This window comes from Mycteria americana, chromosome 18 (genome assembly GCF_035582795.1).
Source record: "Mycteria americana isolate JAX WOST 10 ecotype Jacksonville Zoo and Gardens chromosome 18, USCA_MyAme_1.0, whole genome shotgun sequence".
NCBI classification, from domain to species: domain Eukaryota; kingdom Metazoa; phylum Chordata; class Aves; order Ciconiiformes; family Ciconiidae; genus Mycteria; species Mycteria americana.
The window spans coordinates 7,159,043-7,184,953 of NC_134382.1; the positions used below are offsets into that span (position 1 = coordinate 7,159,043).

At 44.5% G+C, this 25,911-nt stretch overlaps 1 protein-coding gene across 6 annotated transcripts in view; it reads left to right on the forward strand.

The window, feature by feature from the left end:
- The window catches only part of SAMD11 (sterile alpha motif domain containing 11), a 194,295-nt gene that overhangs the window by 13,690 nt on the left and 154,694 nt on the right, over nucleotides 1-25,911 (forward strand). For all 6 annotated transcript variants that reach the window (XM_075520744.1, XM_075520746.1, XM_075520743.1 and 3 more), the window contains one exon: nucleotides 19,598-19,692. The gene's annotated coding sequence lies outside the window, so the exon portion shown is untranslated. The remainder of the gene's footprint in view (nucleotides 1-19,597; nucleotides 19,693-25,911) is intronic.

A 25,911-nucleotide genomic window follows, 5' to 3' on the forward strand; every position in this document is an offset into this window, starting at 1 on the left:
AGGTAGAAACCTAATGGTCATAGAGTAACCATATAAAGCTTTAGGGAAGAAATGAACATAAATAACAAGGAAAGTATTTCCTTCCCTAATGAGGAAATGAAAATAAATTAAAAAAAAAAAGAAAACACACAGATGTACATTCTAGGAAGAGAATACTGTCAGCTGGACTGGAGGTGCAAATAGGGGACATATCTGGCTCCCAAGGCTTGCTCAGGGCTGTGGTCTGCCATTCCCCTAGAACATCAAATTGGATGAGGAGAGCAGATCCCAGATAAAATCTCTTTCTCAAGGTCCCACAGACCTTATGAAGGGCCCAGAGGGCACGTGCATCAAAGAGAAACAGGCAGAATCATGCTATACAGAGGGGGAGAATTTAATTCAGGCTTTGAAACACCCAAAAGGGGATTAATACCCATAATTTTTTTTTTTTTTAAATGTCTCCTGTCCATTAGAAAATCCTTTGCCTCCCTGAAAGAGAGAGGAGACTGGGAACTGAACAGAATGTAGGATGTAAGAGCAAACTGTAACCCAGTGAATTAGTCTTAACTATAGCGAAAACAGCACTTGTGTAAATGAGGCCCCTAAGGGCCGATAACCAAGCAGTAAAATGTTACAGGAGGGAAGTAAGTCAGGGCTATAAACCTGGGAAGTCAGGACTGGGTAGCCAGTATCTGGAGCATAAAACAGGCGAGATTAAAGGATGACAGATGAGGGCTGGGAAGGATGCATGAATCCTTACCAGCATAAGGATTCCAATTCCTGTGGCCTAAAGACAGGCTTGTTCCTCTGAGTACTGCCAGGTACCAGAAAATGACTGAGATGCCCACTGAGAACTTGTGAGGAGAGTAGGAGTAAGCGATGATAAATAAAATAAGGAAATATAATCAAATCAGCATTCAGTGTATTTGATTTAAGAGGACACCAATGAATAGAAAAGGGGAAGAAAGCGGCAGGGTGAGAGTTGCTGTTGGATGGGACTGTGGCTTGAGTGAGATATAGTGCAAGCCCTAAATTATCATCATCATTATTTTTTGGCTGGGCTGTGTTGTGACATCAATACCAATTTACACTCTGGGTGAGTAGCACTTACTACCGTCTTGTCTTCATAAATTGTGCATTGTCCTTATTTATTTGCTTCCCCATCCCCTTCCTCTCCTCCTGTGTTGCCTCTCTCCTTCTTTATAAGCATAATGGGGATGGTGTATCCTTGCTATGTCCTTGATGAGTTTGACATTTAACCCCAGTTATGGATCCCGAGCTCCACTCTCCTTTCCTTTGTGCCAGGTATGGGAATGTTCAGCTTGTATTCTTTCTTGTGAGGAGGATGGTGTGTACAAAAGGAGGCAAGGTTGGCATTACTCTTGATAGACCTGTTAGCAAGTGCTTCTTTTATCATCATGCAGCTGGTATTTCTATGATACTTTGTGTTCCTCATGTCTAGCCAGGAGTAGACATGTTGGCTATTCTGAGTCAAAGCCTTCTTCCTGACATCATGTAGTATGCATTTAAAGGTCATAATTTTTATATTTGCTTTCCCTTCAAATTTAGTAAGCCACCTCATATTGCGAAGTCCACAAAAGCACTGCTGTGGCATCACAAGATATCTTCAGAACTACCTTCAAGCACCGAAGAAGCAGTTGCATCATGGCAACCTCAGCAGTGCCTGGAAGCAGGTCTGCTATTTTTGATATATCCATAGGACAGAGCTACTCAATCTTTTCACTGTGTGGACTAAATTCTAACAGAGAAATCATTCTGCAGGTCACCTGCCTTCCCAGGGCATCCCTTTGATGGCTATTGCTATTGTACTGTTAAAAAGATAGAGCACTATTGTTTTTCTTCAAGCATAGTATAGCAGCTGAGGGGGAAAAAACCATAACACTGACCACATTATCTTAGGAAACTACAAGATTTATCTTTCTTCTGTTCAAAAAGAGCATAGTTAGAGAGAACCCCTTTGATTGTTGGGGTTTTTTTTCCTGTAAATCTGTGTTGGAGTTTTCATTCTGCAGAAAACACAGCATTGAGAAAGGAAGTGGGGGAGAAGCATTAGAAGACAGTAAAATCAAGCGTATCCCAAATAAAAGATCAGGCTTGAACTGTAAACTTTATGGAACTTTTGCAAAAGAGTTAGGAAGTAATCTGAATAGCCAACAAGTTGGAGAGTTTGATGTGGGTCTTAAGAACAGTCTATCCCAGCTGAATGAATAGATCCCAGCTACAGTAGAGTTCTCAGAAACTGGAGACTGGTGATGTGTCTGGCCTGCTGTCACTCACCATCCCCTTTCTCATCTTAAATTGATTAAAAGATTTCCTTACTTGCTCGTTTGGCATGAACAATTAAGACCAGCCATCTTGAGGAGGGGAAGAAGATGAAATTCAGTTACCACATTTCCTTGGAGGAGGAGGACTTTTACTCAGCTGATTACCTTTCTGGAGTAAAGTTGGAGATGTCGCAGTCTCCTTTCTTTGTTTTCTCTCTGCTCCTTGTACTCTCTCTTTTTCTCTGTGATGTTGGAAAGAGCAATCAGCTTGGTGTAGCAGAAAGAGGATGAAGTGTCTGTATCAGATCGATGCCATATAATTTACCAACTTCTTTTGTCCCTCATTGTGTGCTAAGGACTAAAGGATTCACAGGTTGAATATCCACAGCCAGGTATCTAGAAAGGAGCCCTGCAGAACAGATAATATTCTTTATAGCGCACTGCCTATTTTTTTATAAATACCTTTGAATGCATATGATTAAAAGGAGCAAAAAGCATGCCCAGGATAGTGGGGGACTTTTTCTCTATCTTCCTATCAGGTGAGGTTTTTGTGTACTCCTCATTGTTCGTATAAAGGAGGGTAGGACTGCAACAAGGGAAAAGAGAAACAAAGTCTGTCTGGGTTACCGGTTCAAGTTCCTATTACCCCTAGGTCCAAAAGGGTATGAAGTGTTGAGCTGTGCATTCCTGGAACCACATGGGTCTGTAAATGGTTAGCTGTTCTTGCTGTAGGCTGAGATCTTACTGCAGGATTTTTAGCTGATGATGTGACTTTGGATTTTTTTTATATTAATTCCCACTATGTGACTTTGTAGGAGAAAGGGTGTCTATAACCATTAATAAGAATACTTATGGAAGGAGAAGGAAGCTGATAAGCTGTCATTTTATGTCAATCAGCAGAGATGCACTGGTTTTCACTGATAGTTTATGCTAATGCACTGGATTTTACACTGAAACAGCTGAGTTGTGCACATGTTCTACTGTTCCGGCTTTGCGACTGGGTCAGTGATTAAATGAATTAGAGAAAGTCCATTTAGAAAGCGAATGTGTGCCAACTTCCTTTTTCAGTTTCATTTGAAACTCTGATATAAATTAAACTGAAATAAGTCTGGTTCAAAATGAGAAACCTTTTTCAGTTGCTTAAAATCACACCTTCAATTGATCTGATATCCCTCAACATATGGGATAACTCTCAATCTCCTCATGAATTGAAGTTTGGCTGTCAGAGGGGCAGATGGTAAAGCTGAAACTAACAGTTCCGAGAATTACCTGTTTGTGATGTTGTAGGGGATAGCTCTTGGCTGTGGCATGAGTGTTAAGAAGTAGAATAGAGCTGATACTGACTGGTTTAATTTCAGAGATTGGTGTCCACACTCACCCACCCAAAGTTGTTCTCCCACAACAGAAGCCGAGGAAGAGAGTGATAACACAACAGCGGCATACTGCAAGCAAGTACTCACACACAAAATCCCATTTAATTGAGAGGGGATTTCTATCTGTGTAAGCACCACTGTTGCATATAAGGGTGCAGAAAATGCAAAACTAACAGTAGTAAACTCGAGAGACAGAGCGAAGGAGAGTGGGAGACCAAATTTATTTGGGAATGCCTCGGTCAATGTGTTATTTCATTTGGCACACAGGTGCCAGGTGATGGGTAACGTCACTATCGGGAAAAGGACAGAGACTTCTCCTATGCTAAAGGATTCCAGATTTAATCTAACAAAACCTGTCTTCTGTTTGCAGCAGTAACTCCAATTCACAGTCTCTCCTGTCATATTCTGCACGTAGTTGAATGTTTATTACTATATACAAGAAATACAAGGTTTCTTCCTGATTCCTGTATGATCAGTTCATGTTCTGATGCTTACAGCCAACGGAACAGAAAGTTGGGAACTTGCTTTCTTTTGAGAATCTGCTTTGCTGAAAAGAAAACAGATTCAGATAATGTGTAAAGAACCTTCGTGCTGGTGCCTGCCTAGAGGAAACAGGCAGAGGGATAGACTGAAAAAAAAAAAAAAAAGCCACTGACCTTATTTAGGGGTAGTAATTTAATAATCTCTAATGGAATTACTGGTGAGGAATCTACATGCTCATCTCTTTCCTGTAAAGGTTTGTTGTTCGTTTCCCGCCCCCCCCAGCCTGCTGCCTGCTGCAGGGAATCGGTATGTAGGCATTCTCCTAGGACAGCAGCTGCACAATGGTACCCTCGCTGTAAGGTCGTGCCCTAGCATAATACATTATGAGACAGTGGGTTAGAATATGCTTAACCCTGTACAGGTGCACAGGGAAGATGATGGATGCAAGGAACTTTTTACTGCTGCCTCTGTGCAGGGGGCAGGCAGGAGGCACCATCTCTGAAACTCCTTTTTACACGCTGTATGGTGCTGTGGGAATCTAGTCTGGACTAGAATGGAGTCTAGCCCCAGGCACAGTGCCTGGGGGAACAGCTGCCAGTGTTGAGTCCTTCTTTCGCTTCCCTGCCTGCCCCACATAAGCAGAGACTTGCAACTCTAGCTTTTCCTACAGCACTGAGTTGCAATAATGCAAGCTAATTGCCAGGATGCAGCAAAGAAAATTGAATCACCTGCCAAAACGATAGAGCAGTTCCTTCATTTCCATTTTCTGTTCCTTCATTTCCATTTTCTGCCTGCACAAAGGTAGAGTAGGAATTAAAGTCCTGGGGAGTGCTCGCACCCTCTCAGGCTGCAGCTGAATGATGGAAATAGTTGGAACTTCACTGCTAGCTCTGTGGTTTGTTTGATTTGGGGGAAGCAGGAGATGTAGACCTCCCTAGTGCCCCATGCAGAATAACATGCCTTTCTTTAAACACTGCTTTAGTCAATATTCTGGGTAAAAACTGCCATGTTAGATTTTCCTGTAGGGAATTTTCTGGGGTTTGTAACTAGTCTTGGTGACAAGGGAATCTCCCTATAGATAATGACATAAGAGCAGTGTCATTTTAGTTCTTATTGATGCCATGGTCTTGGACAAATATGAAAGAATAAGTTGGCAAGAGGTGGTGGTTTGGCGGACAGCAGATACCCCCACACACTAAAAAGACATAAAACCAGCAGCATTAAGTTTGGATTTTCCATGAATGAATGTTAAGCAGACGAAATATGCGCTTAGTTCACTATGTTAAAGAACTGCAACCCTTTTCATTTCTTGCTTGTCTGCATCAAGAACTTATTAAGATTCATTGTTTAATTTTAATTGGTATTACAGAAAAATCACTCTCCCAATTTTATTTCTAAATCTGAATCCACCTAACACTTCTGTACATGAATGGCCCCATTGTATTCACTAGCATCAGTAGTTAGTAGTTCTTAGCTGGATTAAATTATTAGGCCCTGATCCTGCTAACAGTATTGCATTAGGGGTAACTTTACTCAGGGATTAGCTGAACCAAGATCTGCAGACTCATCTGGGTGGAGTTGTTTGTAAACAACAAGTGTTTGCTAGACTTGAGGTATTAATGAATTCAGTGGCATGGTTCATTTAGTTAAAATTAAACATTTCTATAATGCTGAAAATTTTGGGCATTGACTGAGATAAGGAGCATCTGAAAGGCGTAGATTTATTTGTGCATATTTCATCATACAGTTTTTGTATGTGAAAGATGCCTTAAACTAAGCTGTGTTAAGTCATCCTCTATGGCTAAAAGTACCTAAGGACATTTAGATTATATTTATAATATTGTATAGGCGAGATCTGGTTATTCAACACACAGAAAAAGCATCTAAATTTTGAACGTCGGAATGTCAGGATGGGGCCCAAACCTGGATAAGTCCTAAGACTTCACCTTCCTTTGGAGCATCAAGCACAGTCTGCTGCAGGAGGCAGGATGAACGCTGAACTCCTTGGAGCAGTGATGTGATCTGGGGGCAAATCTTCCATCCTCCTACAAGAAGCAAAGCACAACTTTCAGACAAATGATAAACACCCGATCATTTGCGCTTCTAACAGAAATGCCAACAATCTGTTAGCTTCTTGGCGTTGTGGCAAGCCCGTTTGCAGTAGACGCCAGGATCGCCCAGTTCCCAGACACCCGTCCTGGTTGTGGCTTCTGTGGGGCAATCAACCTGGATCAGGGCACAGGCATTTTTGCTGTGTCCATAGTTGACTCACCCAAAGCAGTTCACATGGGCTTCTCGTGATCCTAGAGACACCATTACTTCACACAACACTCCTGGGCTTGATGGCTGAGATTATAGGACTGTTACTTGGGCCATGAGGACAGGTTCATGCCGTGAACACATCACCTTTTTGCTCTGGAGGCTGAAGCATTCTGCTCATCCCCAGGTCTAATAGACCAACTTCTCCCTCCTGCCCTCCTCATGACCCCAACCTGATCTGGAGGAGCCACTCCTCCTGAAGGTCAGAGATAATTCATGTGGTGTCATGCTGTGTCATTCATGATGAGTGACTGAACTGGTATGATGAATGGGGAAGGGTCAGTTAGAGCGCTAACCCTAGGAACAAATTTGTGGGGCCACCACTGTCATTTTATTTAGGGTCTGCACAGAGCCCTCCAGGCTCTCTGCCTCAAGAATGAACAGCTTGTCCCTGAAAGGAACTTAGCTTTTTCCTCAAGGGGTTTTTTTCCCCCCAACTCTAGGAGAAGAGGAGAGTGAGAAGCATTTGCAATTCTGTAAAAAATTATAAGCACAAAGGCTAGTCCATCTAACTGATAAGAAGCCTTAAATCTCGTTTTTCAAGGGTTTATAATGTGGCTGAAAACTGCTGAAACTTGGCATTCAGAACTCATCTAGGGAGCAACTCTTTTCCCATCTCTCTTTTTTAAAAAGAGATTATTTTCTCACATCATCACCTCTTCTGCTCCACACTCTCTCCCCCCCCCCCCCCCCCCCCCCCCAAGTTATAATTCCTGGCAGAGTTTCTCCGTGAGCAATTGCTCATAAGGGCTCTGAGCTCTGCCATTTTTTCTCCCAGTGGGAGCTGCATCCCAGCATTTTTCTGGAATTAAAAAAAATTAGTTTCTCAGGATTTTCTTGCCTGCAACAAAGAACAAATGAGGCAAAGGCTTGAACAGAGACTTCTGCAGTGCTATGTTCTTTGTACCTATGACCTACATGTTAGTTAAAATCATGTCTGCCGAGAGCCCACAAAAACGCCTTTAAGACAATTTGTTTCCATTTTAGATCAGAAATGAACCCTGTTTACTTAAGGGTTTTACTCCACTGACTATACCGATGTAATTGAAGGCATGTAACTTCTCTAAGCTATGCTAAGATGAATTTTGTTATGAGGTGTGAAATTTGCCACCCCTCCTTAGGCAAAGTTTTCACTGAAGTCAATGAGAGTTTTGCCAGAATGAGATCTGCATTGTCAGGACTCTTCCTCCCTCCTGGCTTCTGCTTGCACAGCAGTATGACTAAAATTTTCCATGCTTATCTCATTGCCAGTTTTTATTCACCTGTTTTGGCAGGGCTAGCATCATGTCCCTGGCCAACAGGTTCTTACACTGTTCCCAGTTCTTACACTGGGATGTGCTCAGGTAAAATTACCTCAGATTCTACTGGAAAGTTTGCCTGCCTCAGGTCTACAGGCATAAACACAAAGCCCCTTTCTCATGTTTCCGTAATTCCAAAACAGCTTAAATTTTAATAATAAAATATTGCAGGTTTTTACTCCACAATATGGATTAGGCCCCCCCCTTAGCTGCTTAGGAGAAGCAAACGTAATTTAAATGGCAGATAGTTTTGTCATTTGAAAATTAGCTAGTCTGTATCTGAAATAACCCTTTTTTGTGGTTGTTGGCATGGAAACAAGTATAGCCTGCAAGTCCTTCTCCAGACACCTTTGTAACTCCAGTATAGAAGTCAACGGGAACCTGTGGAAAGGCTCTGCAGCTCTGAAAATCAGATGTCCAATACCTCACTGTTATCCTCAAAAAGTATCTGATTTTGAAAATTAGCTTCATTCTGAAGAAAGGCTTTCTGAAGTAGTGAAGTTTGAAGTCAGGGTGTATATTTAGAGTTGAGGTTCAATATTTCGGGCATAACAGCTCCTTCCACACCATCTGGTTCCTATGTATTGCGTAACAACGAGATCAAATGCCTTCCTGGAGCTGAGTGGACACAACTCCGCTTTAGCAGGTGTCACATCCCTTTATGCGAGAGCTGAATGTTGCTTGTGACATACTGCTGCTTTCCCCACTCCTTGTAATATCAAGTAGAAGGGGACTTTGATAACCATGGTAAGTTTTGTCCCGTTTTTGGATCGGTGTTAGGCTGAGTCTAGTCAGATATTTTGTAGATTGCTATGCTTAATTTTTTCTGCAATGCAAACTCAAGAGAGAGAAAAAAATCTTCTCCTCAATATATGACTTGATGATAAGGGGCAAAACGCCATCATTTTGTGATGAGAAGAGGTGGCATTTTACTGAAATGTCATGGCTTGAGATATAATCTGTCTTTCCCATCCCAAAATGATTTTCAGGAAGGCAAAATTGAAAGTGGGACCGTGATGATAAATGAGTGAGATTTTTAACTGTCTTGTTGAAATACAAAAAGCCCTTCCTCTTATATAGGAAATATTTTTTAACTGTTTGAAAATGAAGCCAGAAGGAGGACATCTTCAAAACCTGTCAGGTCAGACAAGGTGGTGATTAAAACACACTCCTAGTCCTAATGTAGTTTTTAAACTAGCTGGCTTTTCTGGGATTGCATCAGATCTTCCAATTCAGAGAAATGCTGACAGAGGGAAAAAGGAACATGCAGAGGGGAAACAACTTCCATCATCTTCCTTACTTTCCCAGGAAACAAATGCATCTCTGTGTGAGGGAACAAGAGAATAAGATGCTTGCCCCAGCTTCATCTCTTGTACAATGGAGACCCGTCTCTCTTTAAGATGGTCCATCATGCTGAAAGAAGAGAGATGCGGGCAAAGGACCCCAGGAGTCCGAGCCTTGTGTCACTGCACTGTATCTGATGTTGCAGAGCTTCTGGTGGGGTGGCAGCAGGGACTGGGATGAATGGATGTAATTTACAGCTGAGTAGTACATCCTTCTGTAGGATAAACGGGGGGAAAATTGAATCTTGAAACTTATGTGCTTAGTGCCAAAGCCTGCCTCCGTGAAAGGTCTTGCTAGGTGTGGAGAATCTTCTGGCAGATGTGGTTGAAGGGATGGGGCTCCAATCGTGACTTCATCCTTCTGCCACACCACCAGTGCTTGGCGACTTATTTCCTACTCAGCTGGAGTGTGGCACTTGGTCATTTAGAAGACTTTTCCTGTGTCTGACACCTGTACCCATGTGCCCAAGGGTCAAAACAGAAACGTGACCATCTCAGGATGGAAGCTGTTCATTGCTAAAATATTCAGAAAAGCACCAATGTTGATGTGCAAAATGCTAGTGACGGTGCACTGTTCTGTGCTGGCGCAGTTCGATCGTTGTATATGCCCTGCACCGTGTGCCAGCAACGCGTCTTGACGGCTCATGACGATGAGGCCACCATGGGTGACACTGTTCTCAGGTGGTGTCACCCTGAGCATTCCTGTAGGTTGGTGCTTTGTGGTTGCCCGTACAGGAGACGAAAGCCCAGTGCTGCTGTTCTCGGTGAACGTGTTTGGTATGCCGGCATTGACTGTATTTGCATGTGCAACTTCCACGTTTTATTTTTGCTCTTTTGTGAGGCTGCCCACGCGTGTTGCAGCCGTCCCTCTGTGCCGGCTGTGCGCGCGTGCTTTGCTCGCTCCTGCTCGTCTCTGTGCGCCCTTGCCACGCTTCCCCAGCCTTGAGCACTCTTTCACCGAGGGTGGCTTCAGCAGCTCCAGTCGCGGGTGCGAGTACGGCCTTTTGCACGCCTCCGCTGAGCGTGTGGCTCCCCCGAGCGCCCCGCGGCGCTCTGCGCCCACCCCCGCTGCCGCCCCGCGTGTTCCGCAGCCGCTGCTCGGTGCGTGCGAGACTCGGGGGCCGCTGCGGGCTGCAGCTGTTGTCGCAAGCGTCTGTCTTTCCGCGCTATCGCCCTTTTAAGCCTCGCCCCCCCGCCCGCCGCTCCCCGCCGAGCGCCGGCCGCGTCGCTGGCTGCCTGGCCCCGGCCGCCCGGGGAGCGCGTAGGCGGCGGCGGGCGTGCCGAGCCGTGCCGTGCCCCGCCGAGCCGTGCCCCGCCCCGCCGCGCCCCGGGGGAGGCAGCGGCCGGGGCCGCCGCGCTAATTGAACCGTGTCGGCGGCTCATCGCCGTCTCGGCTCCGCTGCCAGGCCGACTCCGACCGCGGCGGCGGCGGCAGCGCCCCGGGGGAGCGGGGGGGGGGGGGGGCGGGGGGAGCGGGCGGCGCCGGCCCCAGGCAGCGCTGCCGGAGCCCAGCCCAGGCGAACCGGGCCCCAGGCGGGGCCCCGCTCTGCTGCTTCTTTCCTCCCGTTCCCCCCAGCCCGCTGGCGGGGGGCGGGCCGCCTCCGGGGGGCTGCCGCGGGTGGCTGTGTTGCCGAGGCTCCCCGCCACGGCTCCGCGCCGGCTGGAGCTGCCCGAGGCAGGCGGCGGCGGCGGCAGCGCCGGGCCGGGCCCCGGGGGTGCTGCCTGGCTGGGAGCCCCGCTTTCTGGCTAATGGAGGAGATACCAGCGGAAAACAGGAAAACCCTCCCCTACTTCCCATTCCCATTGTTAAGTAATTCTGCACGATAAACCCTTCCCAGAGATGGCGCTGGGATTAGGGGAAACCTCTCTCCCTAGCTATTTGGATGTCATGGAAGAGAATCAGATCACTCACAAAGTCCATCTGATGTAGAACCATATATGTACAATATGAGAAAGTACTGTTTTGTCTCCCTGTGGATTCACACACAAGACCAAATAGACACCTTGAAGTGAATACCTTGAATACACATTGAATACACCTTGAATACACATCTATAGCACATATTTTTTGGTACAATTTTTTTCTTAAACAAAAAGAAAGGGCACAGTCATACAGATTAAGAGAGGGCCTTTTATGAGGGGTTTACAGGTCTGTAGGAAGGGCGTGCATGTGAAGCATTTGGTTGGAAGGTTCAGTTTTCATGCTTTATAGACCTATTGTGAGATCAGTTAAAAACTAAGCTGTGTAAATTTTTGTATGTAGATGCAATAGTCCACAGACCAAGCATGTATATTATTCTTTCTGGCTGGATTGCTGAGAATGTTAAAAGTACTGTGGATCCCAAGGAGGAAAATTAAAGAGGCTTCTATTTTCTACTGTGGTGGTGTATGGTAAAGGGATTAGGGAAGGTGGGTCAATGCATTCCTCGATATCAGAAACTCCTATCTATGGTTCTCATTTAACCTTTTTGGGCATACATGTGAAGGTTTTGTTGGCAATCGAGTGTAGCTTCCGGAAGAACTGGGAGTATAGGTTACACTGGGTTTCAAGATAAAGCTTGCATTAGCTTTGGCTATTAAAGTAAGGGGGAGATGCAGGTTTGGGATTAATGAAATGTGAAAGCAGGAGAGGAGACGGAAGTATGAGACTTTGAATACTGTCATAATTATTGCTCTTTTTTAATAAAAGCTATGGATACTTATCATGTCAGTAAATAAGGTTGTGTCAGTTGCCTAAATTTAGGCACCCAAGTTTGAAAAATGCCACCTTCCTGGCGTGTTGTCAAGGTCACAACAGCTCGGTGACAGATCTGGAAACAGAACCGGGGAGTTCTAATCCTGTAGCCTCTTGCCTCAGGCAGCGGAGAAAGGAACCATGGAGCTATAACTTGAGGAAAAAGAAGTACCATAATGAAGATCGTGCAGGAGCCAACTTAGATGCCTGGAAGGGAGAAGCACAGAGCTAGAACTGAAAAGATGAAGGACCTCATTGAACCTGGAGTGCCTCATTAAGTGCAACGCAGCTTGTGCATGCACAGTGGCAGATTTTTCAGGAGATACGTGCAAGGCTCAGACTGGGAAGGGTGGGAGAAACGGGGGAAAACAGTTCCCCTTCTAGAAATACTAAAGTCAAGTATCATTATATATAAGGAAGGGAATTTAATTATTTTATGCTTAGTAGGTAGCAAGTAACATGCATGGTCCATTTTAGAACAGCCTGGTCATGTGGAGCTGCCTGTGTATAAGGAAACAGAGTTGTCTGCTGTTCCCGTCTCTTGATTCTGAAATGCCAAATGCTTGCTCTGTGCCTTTGTTTTTCCACAGACGAGTTGAGAGTAATAAGTTGATTTCTCTGAATCTTTGTGCACAGAACTGTAAGGCAGCAAATAGCAATCGGGTTGAATGTTGTGAAGTAAAACCAAAAGCAGAATAGATGTAAGAAATTGATTTGGAAATTTAACTATTTATTGAAATATTCAGGAATATTGAATAGCAAAATGTTTTTATGAGGTTCTTAGTACTTTGGGGCACTGCTCCTAAAGCATGGGGTTTTTTTTATATCACTGCCATCACATCAGAAATCATACTGATATTTGCCCATGTTTGGTGCTTCCCTGGCTCCCCACAATACTACTGGAAAGCTGAGAAAGGACTGTTTGCCAAGTGTTTCATGAACTTCAGATGATGGTTGCTATTGCTGTGCAAAGAAGCATCATGAATTAAATCAATGGCATGCTGGCTATAGGAAAAAAGGAAGAGAAAGGGATCTGGAGAAGGACATCTGCTTGAAGTGCTGACCTCTTAGGAAGAGAGTGACTGAGGAACTCCTGCCAGTGTTGCTACTATAGTGTTGAGATTTCAAGATGAGAAAATAGGAAGTGCACTGTTTCTTTTAAAGGGTCTCAGCCACGCGTGCTGCTTAATTTATCTTCCTGGCTGGTCCTACACTGATAGCATTTAGCCTTGTAGGGGCCATTTCTCTGTTATTATTCAGATTAAGCTGGCAAGGTTTGAGCCAATGATGCAGACCGGATTTCCAGAGACTTGTTTGAGAATGGTTTGCAACCAGACTCTCAGCTGAAGAGTTGTCAGCCTGCTTTTAACCTTTAACTGGATGCTGAAGTCCAGTTCCATGTTGGCTGTTGAGTAATTTCTTGAGGTATCGGTCTGCTGCTTTTAAACCCACAGAAACTTTGCTGGACAGGTTCCACTGCAACCTCCCCTCAATGTCTTGTCATTGCTTCACCAGAAATTCTAAACGCTTCTGCAGTTTGGTTTCATCTTTTGCGTGAGAGCTGGTATTGGGCCAGCTGTCTCAGTGAGGGATGTGACTAAGGAATTGGGGAGGGCATGGAAATGTCACCAGGTGTGGGGCCTCGAAGAGGCACCATGGAGACAGTATTTTGACAAGTCCTGCCTGTGGCATGCTGCCAACTGATTTTACAAAAAGCATGGCCTTGGCAAGTGTTGATGGCAGCAAAACAACTTTGGAATAGGTTGTGATAAAGGGAGTTCTCTTGGGAAGTGGAAAAAGGAATGATAAAGATCTTAAAACCGTTTGATCACAGGAAGGGTGAAGATGTGCTTGTTGGAGCACTCGGGAACTGTTCTCTAATGCACCAAATGTTGCAAGACAATCTGGGGGCCTGGGAAAAGCCTAAGAAGATTTCTGTTAAGTGTTTTTTCAGTATTTTTCTCTCCAAGGATAGAAATTTGCCTGTCCCAAGGACTTAAAATAAATTTCCCAGGATTTTGAGTCCCTAGGTCCTGAAGGGACAGTGCGTCTTTCTTCCAAATGCAGTGAATCAGAAGCCCTGATTTCAGGTACCCTCTCAGCTGATCTGGGTTTGAACCTGGTGGCTCTATTTCATCCTTATTTCTGGGTCTTTCTGCAGCCAAGTAACCTTCTGCTCACTCGTTTTTTTTCAGTATCTGATTACAGTCATGATTTCAATCGTTGATTTCAAACGGAACTAGATGATTTTTGTAGCCTAGTCTGCAGCTTTACACTGGAGAGTCCAAACTGGGAGCGAGCTAGGAGAAAATCAGAATAGTGATGGCAAACAGCATGGGATATGCGAATCTGGTAGCGAGAGAATCAGGGAAAAGCCCAGGATTTGTGTCCGGTAACCAGGAGCATGTACATAGTGCAAAATCATTGCTTTTGCTAATGTAACGATTCTCTTTTCTGTCTGTTAGTGTAATTTTGTGATAGACCGGAGGGGTTGCTACTGTGACCTATAAATCTTTGTTCTGAAGGCGTTCTGTGATGCTGGTGTTCCTGTCTTTGAATTTTTCCAAGAACAGATCTGATAAGTGATCATGCAACTATTTTGTTAACATTCTTTCTTTGTTTTAAATATGCTTATTACAGCTGTAACATGTCTGCAGCTATAGTCCCTCCTGTAGTCCCTCCCTGCAGTTATAGTCCCTCCTACATTTTCAACATAGACTCACTCTTTTCCTGGGCAGGGCTGAGCGGGGAGTTTTCTAACGTAGGTACTCGGTGAGATAGCGGTAGGTGGGCTGGGGTTTTGTGTGTGAGCAATACTTCAGTTTGATAGCAGTCTGGGGATGTTCTGCAGCACATGGGCTTCCTAAACTACCGTGGGGTGGGCATCCTGCTACACTTGATGAGGATGGTGTGCTTCTCTGCAGCTCTATTACGTGCTGGTGGCTAGTGAGATTTTAGCTGTACTGTGGGGGGAAAGGCTGCTCTTTGATTCTGAGAGAAATTAACCCAGTGAAACAGAGCCCTAGTGATGCTCCTTCAGCAGATCATTAGAATTCAGGGTGGACATTTGGAACATAGCGTGAACCATGGATGTGTTGGATGTTACCCTGTAGACATAAGCATCGTTTTGAAATGATCAGTGACTCACCAATGCAGTATAATCACTAGAGACATGCCCAGCACGGAGCCATCAATCACTCTCGAACTGACAATACACCCTTATGTGTGTGCTATGCCTGCCCGACGCCCCTGTTATAAATCCTCTTGCAACGGGGGAACGTGTGTTCCTTGTAACATACATACATACACAGGGGTGCCCTAAGCATGTCACATCATTCTGTTATTGATAGACAACATCAGGCCTCAGTAGGGCTGCTTGTGCTTAGCCATATTGGCAGGAGAAAGCTGAATAAAACGCCCCATGATCTCCAACGTGTGGCTCCACTGGAGCTTGTTGCACGTATGCCCTTTGTAACAGACACCTCCAGCATGCACGATCATTCTTAGCCTCCCACAACCTGGTTCGTGCAGCAGGTATCCGGCATTCCAAGAATCTGGGAGGGAGAGTAGTGGGCTTTGGCTGTGACCAGAGGAGCGGCTAGAGTTGCCAGCGGAGTGTGTAAGGAGAGAGTAAGAGAACATGGATCCAAAGACTGCTGTGAATGGGTGCTGCATAGAAAAGCACTCTCAACTGGTGGGTAGTTGTCTTTCAATGAAGAGAAGGCAAAGCTACTCCTGCACCTCCTGGCTTCACTTATCTTTAGAAGCTTATGGTTTGCATAGCCCTTGGCAAGTACGTTTGCAGATGCCAGACATGTTCTGTCGTCTGAATCTGTCAGTACTTCTTTTGAAGTTAAGCAGATGTTGGTGCAAATGTTCCTGGGACACAACTGAGAGAGATATGTTGAATGGAGAAGACCATGCGGCTGACATATGGAAAGGTCCAAGAATTTTGGTGTGGTTTACATGTGAACTGCTGTATTTAACAAAATTATTATCATCACTAAAGGGCATTTCAGCGCTGCGTGTCAGAGAAACAAGAAGGATGCTTTGATAGCTTTTAAATGAGTTTTAATCCTTAGTGTATTTCCCCCACTGAACTTCAAATACTTTGCAAATGGGGGTAAAGCATCAGTTTTACAAAGGAGCATTGAGGCGTTCTTATCATTCACCTGCTTAACGCTACAGGAAGAGAAAGCCCAAGCATTTCCTCAGCTACATCCAAGACTCAAACTTCTTAACCTGCAACTGGAGATATAGCCATCTTGTGTACGACCCGATTCTGTGCCAGTACTTTCCTCCTACTCTTTCAAGGGTAGTGTGAATTCCAGTCTCCTTTTATCCTCACACTGAGATGCACGCATGCAACTTTCTTGCTAGTATTCCAAACAGATATCTGATAGAAGCTGGCAGGATGGTGGAAGCCTGTCATTTCCTTACTCTGAGTGTTGTCAAAGAACAGTGCTTTCATTAGAAATGTAGGTGGCAAATGGCAGAGTACCTGCCTATCTCCACAGACAGACACAATACAGTGCACACGCCTGCCAGTATTCAGGTGGGGAGGCAGATTGGGGGAGAGGCAATGCAAAAGTGAGTTTGTGTAATTAAAGAGGGAATAGCCATCTTTGCTGCCTTTCTTCGTGCAGCATAAAATAAGGCCGAGACTGAGGGGTTGGCTTCTGGCGATCTAGCTGTGGCAGCATGAAAAATGAGGAGGAGTGCGATAAGAAACTAATAATTTATGTTCCAAGCACAGACTCACACCAGTGTGGAGGGAAATTTGTGCCAATAACTCCTACTAACTCAGAAAGGCACGCAATCTTTTATTGCACAAATTATTAACGACCAGAAAATAAATGACTCTGTAATCAGATTGGTGCTGCCGGCGCTTTTCGTTTCTTCTTTTATTTGTATAAATTCTGAAGCCAGTCCACCCCTGAAGCTGAGGCAATGGGAACTTTTACTGGCCCAGTGCCCTGCCTGACAACAGAACAGATTAAACAACGATGAAACAGGAATGTCCTGGTATCTCATTGCCTATCAGAGATGGGTTTACTCAACAAACATTTTCTGGCCCCTTCAGCAGTAACAGCTCTGTAGGTACACAGGGATCTCTGATTTGGGACTCCATCGCATAGTGACTGGAATAGTCAAATGGCAGCATAGTGAACCTTTATTTATGAAAATGTACAGAAAAATAACAGCTCCCCGTCATCTCCTCTTGGCCCTGTCCCTTTTCAGGCTCCTTTCTTCACATCCTTCCTGTGTCCTCAGGGCTGCTGGTGTTGCATTCTACATGCTTCTGCTCTAGTGTTTCGGCATTTGTGCTTAACATTCAGAAGTGCTGGGCAGCTACAGCAATTACTGAAGTATACTAGAACTGTGGATTCTCAGCCCTTCTTAAATCAGGCGAAGGTGAATTTGGGCCTTGTACTTGCATGGGGAAAGGAGCATGAGGAGTTTGCTTTATTTAGACAGAGTCCATATGGAAACAAAGCATTGAACATTTTCCCTACCACCAAATGATTACATCCTATGATCTTTCTTGAATTAAAATCTTTATTATGATGATGAAGAAAAGAAGCATTGATGAAGAATGAAACATCTTAAAGAGGAAGGATGATGACTTTTGGGTTTGCTGCAGGTTCCCTTCTGTTTACATGGTTCTTTGTGTAATCTGAAGGGCAGCAGTGTTCCTGTATTAGGTAGGAGTAGTTAGGAGTTTGGGTGTGATGCCAAAGCAAGATGAGGAATTTGATTTGGGCTTGAACTAGCAGTTATCTGCAGGGAGACACAGGGTGAACTAGAATGGTAGAAGCAAACAACTTTGAGCCCACCGGTAACTTTGGATCAAGATCTGAGCTTCACTTGAAAGTTATCATGATAACATACTGAACCGAAATTTTGGTCTGGGTTCCAACCCTGGGAGATATTTCAATTTGAACCTAAAGTTTGCAGGACTTGCTGTATCCAACCTGTGGGCCAAACCAGCCGTGTTTTGAAGGCCAAGCCTGTGTTCTGAACGGCAAGGCTTTTTGGCCCTAGATCCAAATGCAGCTGTGGGGCCCACGTCTACAATTTACGCAGGTTTGCTCTGATTCAGATGACCTACGCACGCCTGTGTGACCTGGCTAAGACTCATTTAAGCCCTGTGTTTAAGGTTTGTAGGGTGGTGTTTCTTCAGCAAACAGGGTTCCTTGAAGGCAAGGGAGTTACTCTGTATGCGATCAGAAGCTGCTGGTCTGTGTTTAGTCCATATATTTTTCAGTTGGTGGGGGAGACCCATATGTGAGGCTCAGACTTTTCTTCTCCCCTCCCATTCCCCCTCCCCATTTTGATTATGTGAACCATATGATAAGGAAGAAAAGTGCTTCTATTGTTAATTCAGCCCATTCGCGTTATCAATGGCACTATCTCCCTGACAGCTTCATCTGAATAAGGAGGAGGGGGAGAGTTGCTTTCCCTCTCTCTCTCTCTCTCTCTCTCTTTATGGTGAGGGGGTGTTGGTGAAGGCGACCGCAGCCGGGCTGCAATAATGAATAATGTGCAGATTGTTCCCGGGGACTGCAAGTGTTTTATTAACGCAGGTTTTCTTAGACTGAATGCCCAATCACCACAGAACCATGAAACTCAAATTGCCTTACAGCTCTCTCATGAACATACTTTTAATCTCATTGACCTGTCGTTATACTACAACACATAAATTCAGATTTGGAGATCTTATGTCCAATCATAAATTGGGCTGGCAGACTTCCGATCAACAGAATAAAACTGTCTCCTGTGAGGTGGGTTTTTTATTCGTCAGTGCTGTTCCAGCAGACGGAGTGGAGGTACAGTCAGCTTTTCTTAATAAACTATTCTTTAAAAAATGGAGGGAAATAAGAAACCCAGCATGAAATTCACAGGAGAGAGAAGAAAAAAAATAAGGTGACGTTTAAATAACATTAACATTGGACATAAACTTTGAATGTGAAAAACTGTGAATTAAGGGGTGTTAGCTTCTGCTAACATCATGGAGGAATGGTAGAAAAGTAGAAGAGTTTGTGCAGTGGCATTCAGGCATACAGTTTTGGCCATAATTCGGTGGGGGGGGGGGGGCAGGCACATGTGCCAACCTTATAGAATTCCTTCCTCTTTTCTTATGTCTTTTTCTTCTTTTACTTAAATGAGCAACCCAGAGGAAATCTAATTTCTCCCTCCCTCTTGTTTTGCAGTGTTTTATTTGGATTCAGCGGTGAATGGGGGATTTGAAATTTCTATGGGTCGGTGGGAACTTGGATATGAGGGGAGACTTTGGTACGCTGATATCAGGTGTGGGTACTCACGTAGAAGGGTTTCCTTGTGTGAAGAAAGATTACAACCAGTAAATCCTGCTAAGTGCTGAACATGTTAAGAGCGGTGCAGCAGGCCCATCTGTGAGTGCTGTCATTGCATATGGACAATCTCTATTGTCGTCAGTAGAGATGTGTCATCCTAAATGCTGGTAGAACAGGTCAGATAATTTTTCGTGTATGCACATTTCCTCTTCATAGGTCATCGTAGAAGAGAGTCCTGTGATGATCTGGAGCTGCTAGCAGTATTTCTAATACTTTGAGTGGAGCTGCCTCCTCAAATACAGCACACAATATTCATATATCCTTCGTGCTTTCATTTACATGAACGTCACCTTTTTAACTCTCCCTAGTTGTATGTGTTAGTCCATTAGATAATGCACATGAAAAAAGAAAAGTATTTTATTCTCTTGCAGTGTGCTGAACCAATATTTTCTCTTTATCTCCAAAAGGGTTGTAACAGACAGCAGCGCAGGCTTCCTCAAACACAGCTAACTCCAACGCACTTTGCATCCTACCTGTTACGACCAGCCCTGCAGTTACGAGGGTAAGTCAGTAACACGCACCATCATTACACGTGGCTCTGCCAACCCGTGTTGGAGCTAAGCTGGCAGTCTAGAAGTAATGTCCATCCCTTCCTCTGTGTGGCTTCACTTGGGGGCATGTTGCTGCTAAAAGGAATCCTTCCCTAAAGACAAAGAGCAGCTGAAGTTCTGTATTCCTCAAAATGTGGAGACCTTTTCCCAACCTTTCTAGGAGAGTCTGTGGTGGAAGTGGCTCATTTAAAGAGTATCATGGGCTTTTCAGTGTCTTTGGAGTGTTAGCAGGTGAGAGCAGCACTAGAACCTGAAGAGTTATTGCATTAATATACATCAGGCATCTGTACCTCACTTGAACTGCACACTGGGCAGGCAGGCAGTGCCCTCTGTTTAGCCCCTGTGGTGATTCTCTTGCTCTCAGACAGGCAAGGCAGGACAGCAAACTGGTTTTGGACAAAGGTGCAACTTCTGGCAACTGCTTTCCTTCAAGTGCTGTCCTGTGACATCGCAGCTGCCACTGGCTCTGGCTTTGTTCCGCTCAGCACTCCAGCCTCGTACCTGTAACAATTTAGCAGCAGTCATTTGAGGAAATAAAGCACTTCGGACTCCCTCCCCCAGGGTTTTCTGTCCTTACAGTAATTTTTTGAAGGCCTCTGTTTTCACAGCACTGGGATAGATGGACTCCTAAAATATACAGCCAATTACATAGCAGAATTTATTAGACTTTATTCTGGTGCATGTTACATGGTGGGGGTTGGGGAGAAAGAGCGAACTCTGGAAGGAAACCCATAGCAACTGAAAATGTAAGTGTGAGGATTAGAAGTCCTCATAAATATACCTGACTTTGCCATCTCTTTTAATTAAATGCAAGTCATGAAACACGGGCACAGAGTGCGTTGGTGACAGGGTGCAGCAGTGTTCAGAGACAAGAAGGAAGAGTAAGTGGGGGGAACTGGCTCCATGACCTGGGGCTGAGATGCAGAGCAGAGCCACGAGGGTTAAAGCTATCGTGGGTGATTTAGAGCAAGCCCTTCACAGCAAGGCAAAGGGAACTCTCCAATCAGTTATTAATGTTTCCTGTTTTATCTTCTCATCTTCATGGGTTTAATTGTAAATTATCCAGCATGCTGTACTTCTCCGCTGTGTTTTCTTCTCCCATCCCAGATAGGTGGTAGAGGAGAACATGCTGATGCTAAGAAGGAAAGAGGGGGCATAGGAAAGGCTTGTCCCCTCTGAGCTTTGCCTCAGGGTTGTGCAGCTATGAATTGTGAAGCTCTCTGGGCCCTATGCTGTGATTCACTCAGCTTCTGAGGCCTTCTTCCCTCAAAATGATGTGCCAGAATTTGGCTTCTGTGAGCAGTGGTGCTTGGTTTCCCTCCAGATATGTGTGGCCCAGAGGGCCCATGTCTGAGAGACCAGGATGAGGTACTGTGTTAATTCAATCCTCCTGTAAACAGCTTCCTCATTTTCTCCCCCTTCTACGTATCCAAGCATTTTTCCTTTCCCAGCTCTGTTTCGCCTTTGGTAATCTCCCCGGCATGTACTCCATCAGCACTCCTGTGGGGCTTCTGTGTGTAGGAAATAAAGCCCGTAGTTCAGCACTATCCATCTAATATCTTCTGACTGCCTTTAATCATAGCATTTTCCATTTAATTGGGAAGGCAGGCACACTTTGCATATTAATACAGCACAGCCTGCACCTCCTAAGCATTAAAATCGTAGATGGCTGGGATGTGTTATGCAGCGGCTGTGAACCTGCTGGGTGTCCTTTAGCATCTCAGTGAATGGGGTATTTTCAGCAGGGCTGGTTTTTGCCCTCCTGATAGAATTCAATTAAAAAAAACAACAACAACAAATTCCCCCCTCCAAAAAAAAATATTTGTATGGATTCTCTCCATTTAAATAATTGTTCTGCAGACAGTGCCGCCGTGCCTCTGTCTGTTGTGTCCATTGTCTTTCTTAGATCACAACACTGCTGGTCCCATTGTCTATTCAGGACAGCCAAGGGGAAAAATATCATCTTCCCTTCAGAACTGCTGGTTGTGTAGCATACTCCCCTTCTGTGATCCATCTATCCATGAAAGACCCATTCTTTCTTTTCTTGGCTTCATACTGCCACCCAGGAGTCTGTCTGTGTGAAACCAATAGTTTTGTCTTAATGTCATTGTGGTTTTCATGACTCTCTTTCTTCTCCTTGATCAAAACTTGCCTTGGGACAGACATACTGGTTCTGATTTGGAAGAGGTCTCAGTAGATCTTTTGCTTTTATGTCAAAAAAGCTTTTCAAGAGCACACTCACATATGCACCTTGCTATGTGTAAGACACAACGGGCAATTGTTGCTGTGATTTACTATCGCCATTAGTTGATTGTATGTTAGCTGCTGTCCAGAAAGACAGCAAAAGTGCAGTTCTGTTACAAAGAGGAGGTTTGTAACAAAGCTTTAGACACAAGATGGGTCCCACTTAGGATTTTCATATCTTCTTGAGGTCTCCCATTCTCCAGAGTTTATGGTATGTACCTTTAAGGTTCCTGTTCAAAGTCAGTAGAGGAAGAAAACTGATGAGCTGAGTCTGTACTAACGTTTGAATATTTCCATTATTCAGAAGAATGCAGATCTAGAGTCCTGCCATCTTTGAGAACAGTTGCCCCTGGTTTTGGATAGTATGGTGCAAAAAAAGGAGCATGCATCAGACATTAATTTGGAGGCTATCTATGGCAGGGATTTTATCTTCCTTTCTGGTTGAGGCACTCTGGCCACAGTGCTGGGTCTGTGTAATTAATGTCAGTTAGAGAAGCCTCCCATTCCTGCTTCTCCGTTATGCCTGTTGAAGCATTCAGGAAGCACCCGGATTTTTCAGCACCGAAGTGGCTTCCACTTCTCCAGGAAGAAATCTGGAGTGTTCAGGCACAGTTGTAAAGCTTGTTAGACTCCCATGCGTTGGCTCATAGCTCCACAAAAGCACTTAATAATGGCCCCTGTGGAATGGTGCTCTTAATTAGGGATTGTAGGGTACAATATAACACTTGTTCTGCGTTGGTCATTGTGATCCCAGAGGGAGGTCCACAGTATCCAGAGGGCACTGCCTGTGGCTTTAGCTCTTAGCTTGATTTCAGGCCTGTATCTGTGAGAAAGAGAGGGGTAAACCAATGATGCTGCACGATCTCACCTCTTCTGGAGGCCACACACAAACCCCTTGGGTGGGCACTAAATCATGGCACTAAATCATGCTTATGTATTTAGTTTCCAAGCTTGACAGGGTAATGCAGATGATGCCAGAAGCAAAGTAGTAGATAGGTTGGCTTGGCTTATAGACTGTAACCACTGCCAAGGCAACGTAACGTTTTAGTTGTCAGGAGTATCACAGCGTCCAAGCCATTTTTGTCCTGGTCATCAATAGGTTCAGCAGTTTGGTGAACTTCGTCTTGTTTGAGGGATTATCAGCAACCACAAATGCTTACTTCTGCTCTTTGTGTTTCTGCCATTCTTTGGTGTGACAGCTCCCCCAGGAAGTTTTTAAGCGTGGCTGTACCTGGGACCTTCTGGATCCTGGTCTCTTGTGAGCTGGTATAATCTGGGAATTGTGACTCCTCTGGGCTGCAGTGTGTACCAGTAATTCAGCTAGAGGGGAACATGTCAGGATCCAGCAGAGGCACAGAGTTTAATTACAGGGGAAGGATAGATATGCTACGGAAGAAATCATAGCTCTTTGAAAGTTGATGACATGGTAGTGGAGGGGATTTCGATGGTCCAAAATGAGCCACTTCTATACCAAACCTCTTTCTGACTCTCCTAACATCTCCACCATTCTTCTGTGGACAAAAGAGCCCTCAATCTTCTATGTACACATGTTCTTTCATGTCTACATCCATCATCTCAATGCCCTCTTGTCTGATCTCCTCATTGCTACCCCACAGCACCAAGAACACCCCTGCTGTCCACTTGTGACTGCTCCTGTTTACTTCGGCACAATTCTGCGTGAGTGCATGTTGTGTGTGCCTGTGTGGAGATGGTATAGCATGGAGAGAGCTGCCATAATCTGGTCAGACAGCAGATTTTTTTCATCACTCACCAGGCTCCATTTTTTAAGCTAGAGGACTTTCTGTCTGTCTCAAATGCATGAAAGTACCAGGAGAGTGTCTTGGGGAACTGACATTCAGGGAGAAAGGGTAGAGGGCTTGCATTGCTGCCTTAGGTGATGAGAGAAAAAGAATGTGCTGGTCTCACACTCTTGGTCTCATTTGTGGGTGCCACAGACCACCCTTCCTACATCCAACCATGGTTTGGCATAGCTTCTGGGTTGCATGAGGGAGGGCTAGGATTCAGAATAGCACTCCAGATACTACAGAGCAGGAACGAGGGGCTGGTACAGAGTTTGGGACTGAAAAGAGATGTTTTGAGTTGCAGTGTCACGCTGTGTATGAGGGACAACTTGTGTTGCCCATCTGGCATTAGCAAATTAAGGAGAAAATCAGACAAGAGCTTACCTCTTTGGGATGCTTCTACTCCAGGAGCCACATCCATCCTGGAGCTTGGATTCCCTATTTCATCAAGCAGTCTATTGATCTTGCTGATTACTCTGCTCTGTCAAAACTGGTTGCACTTTGTACAACTGTGACCTGTCCTTTTACAGAAATAACAGCACTTCATCGTTCCCAGTGCTTGGTTATCTCTAGGCTGTGTGTCAATACTGGGTCTTGATCATTGTGACCCATTTGGTTGTAATACTTGATCACACATATGCAGAGACATGCAAATACTTTTGTTTTTCCTTAAAAGCATGCCTAAATTCAGCTGCCCTTTGCTTCTACTCCAGTCTGCTTTTCTGGATTCTGATGATAAAAAGTTGCTAGTTAGGTTACCCCATCACTTTGCAAGTATTGTGTTCCTGTTTTGAGACGGCTTCTGGGATTTCCAGCCAGAATTTTGGAAGGAGGACAGTGAATGGTGTTCTAGTTATAAAAATTAGTCGGATATTTTCCATAGCTATGAAAATACAGCTTGAAAAGGACAAAATAGAGCCAGATCTTGCATGCTGCAAGTATTTTCCTTACTGATCCATCATTGTTCCTGCAGTGTGTCAGTAGTCCTAGTCATTCCTGTTTTTCTGGTCTAGTAAGAGCTATGTCATTCCGTGTCTGTCTTGACCTACAGTTCCCTGTAGACTTCGTAATTATGGCCTTCTTTAAAACAGACATCACTTACCATGCCAGAAATTGTCACAGTGTGGAGAAGTAGATCAAAATCTATTAGGGAACAAGAGGTGACTAGATTAATTTCCACCTGAAATTTCAATTAAGTTTTTCAGTGTAGAGTTAGTGTGTAAACCAAGCCTAGACATAATGACTCTGGTTCTTGAATTTTAGAATTGGTCTGATAGGAAGAAATAGATGGAGTTTTCTTGAGTTCTAAAGTATGTGGCACTGCTACAGACAAATGAGTAGAGCTGTAGATAGCTGTAAATATTTCAGATGTTGAAAGCTACAAATATGTAGAGGTTCTCCTCCTGTTAACGTGTCTGTTGTGCTTAAAAGCTGGATATCCCACTGGAAACAAGTCAAAACAGATTCTTCTACTCATTGTTATTTCAACTAGAGACCCAGTCCTCTTTGTGTCTGTTGGAGTATGTAATAAGCTAGTCCCCAGGATAATATTGCTGCACCTGTATCTAATAGGTATCTGGTTTTCTGAAGCATCCAAGAGGACTAGTAATCTGTAAGTGTGCTTGGGCTCAGGGTACATATATGTGCGTTTCTGGACCCTTTTAAAAATTTCTGACTAATAGCAAACAACTCTTGGAGAGGCATTGGAACTATGGTTCACCAATTACTGCTTTTCACTACGTGCTCTCTTTTATGGGAAGGAGAGGGACCAATAGCCAGCCCCCATCATCACTGTTGTTATAGACAGTCTAAATAAGACTTGTGCTGCAAAGTCTGAACCATTTCTGAAAGGAGAGGCAGGATCCTGTGTGCTGAAACTGCTTCGCTGTTTCTGTTAGTTCTGTTATTTCTGAAGTACCAGACGTAGTAGTTTCCTTGTGCTACCAGTGTGGCTCCATCCCAGCAATTGCTGGGCTAGAAAACTGGAGTTTTCAGCTGAAACACGTAAGCCTGATTCCCAGTACCTCTGTGGAGACGGTTGGCTCTCTGCATCTTAACAGCAGCAGGCAGAGTATACGCATTCCGTGCCTTCAACAATGAAAAGCATCTGTTTGAAGCACCGCT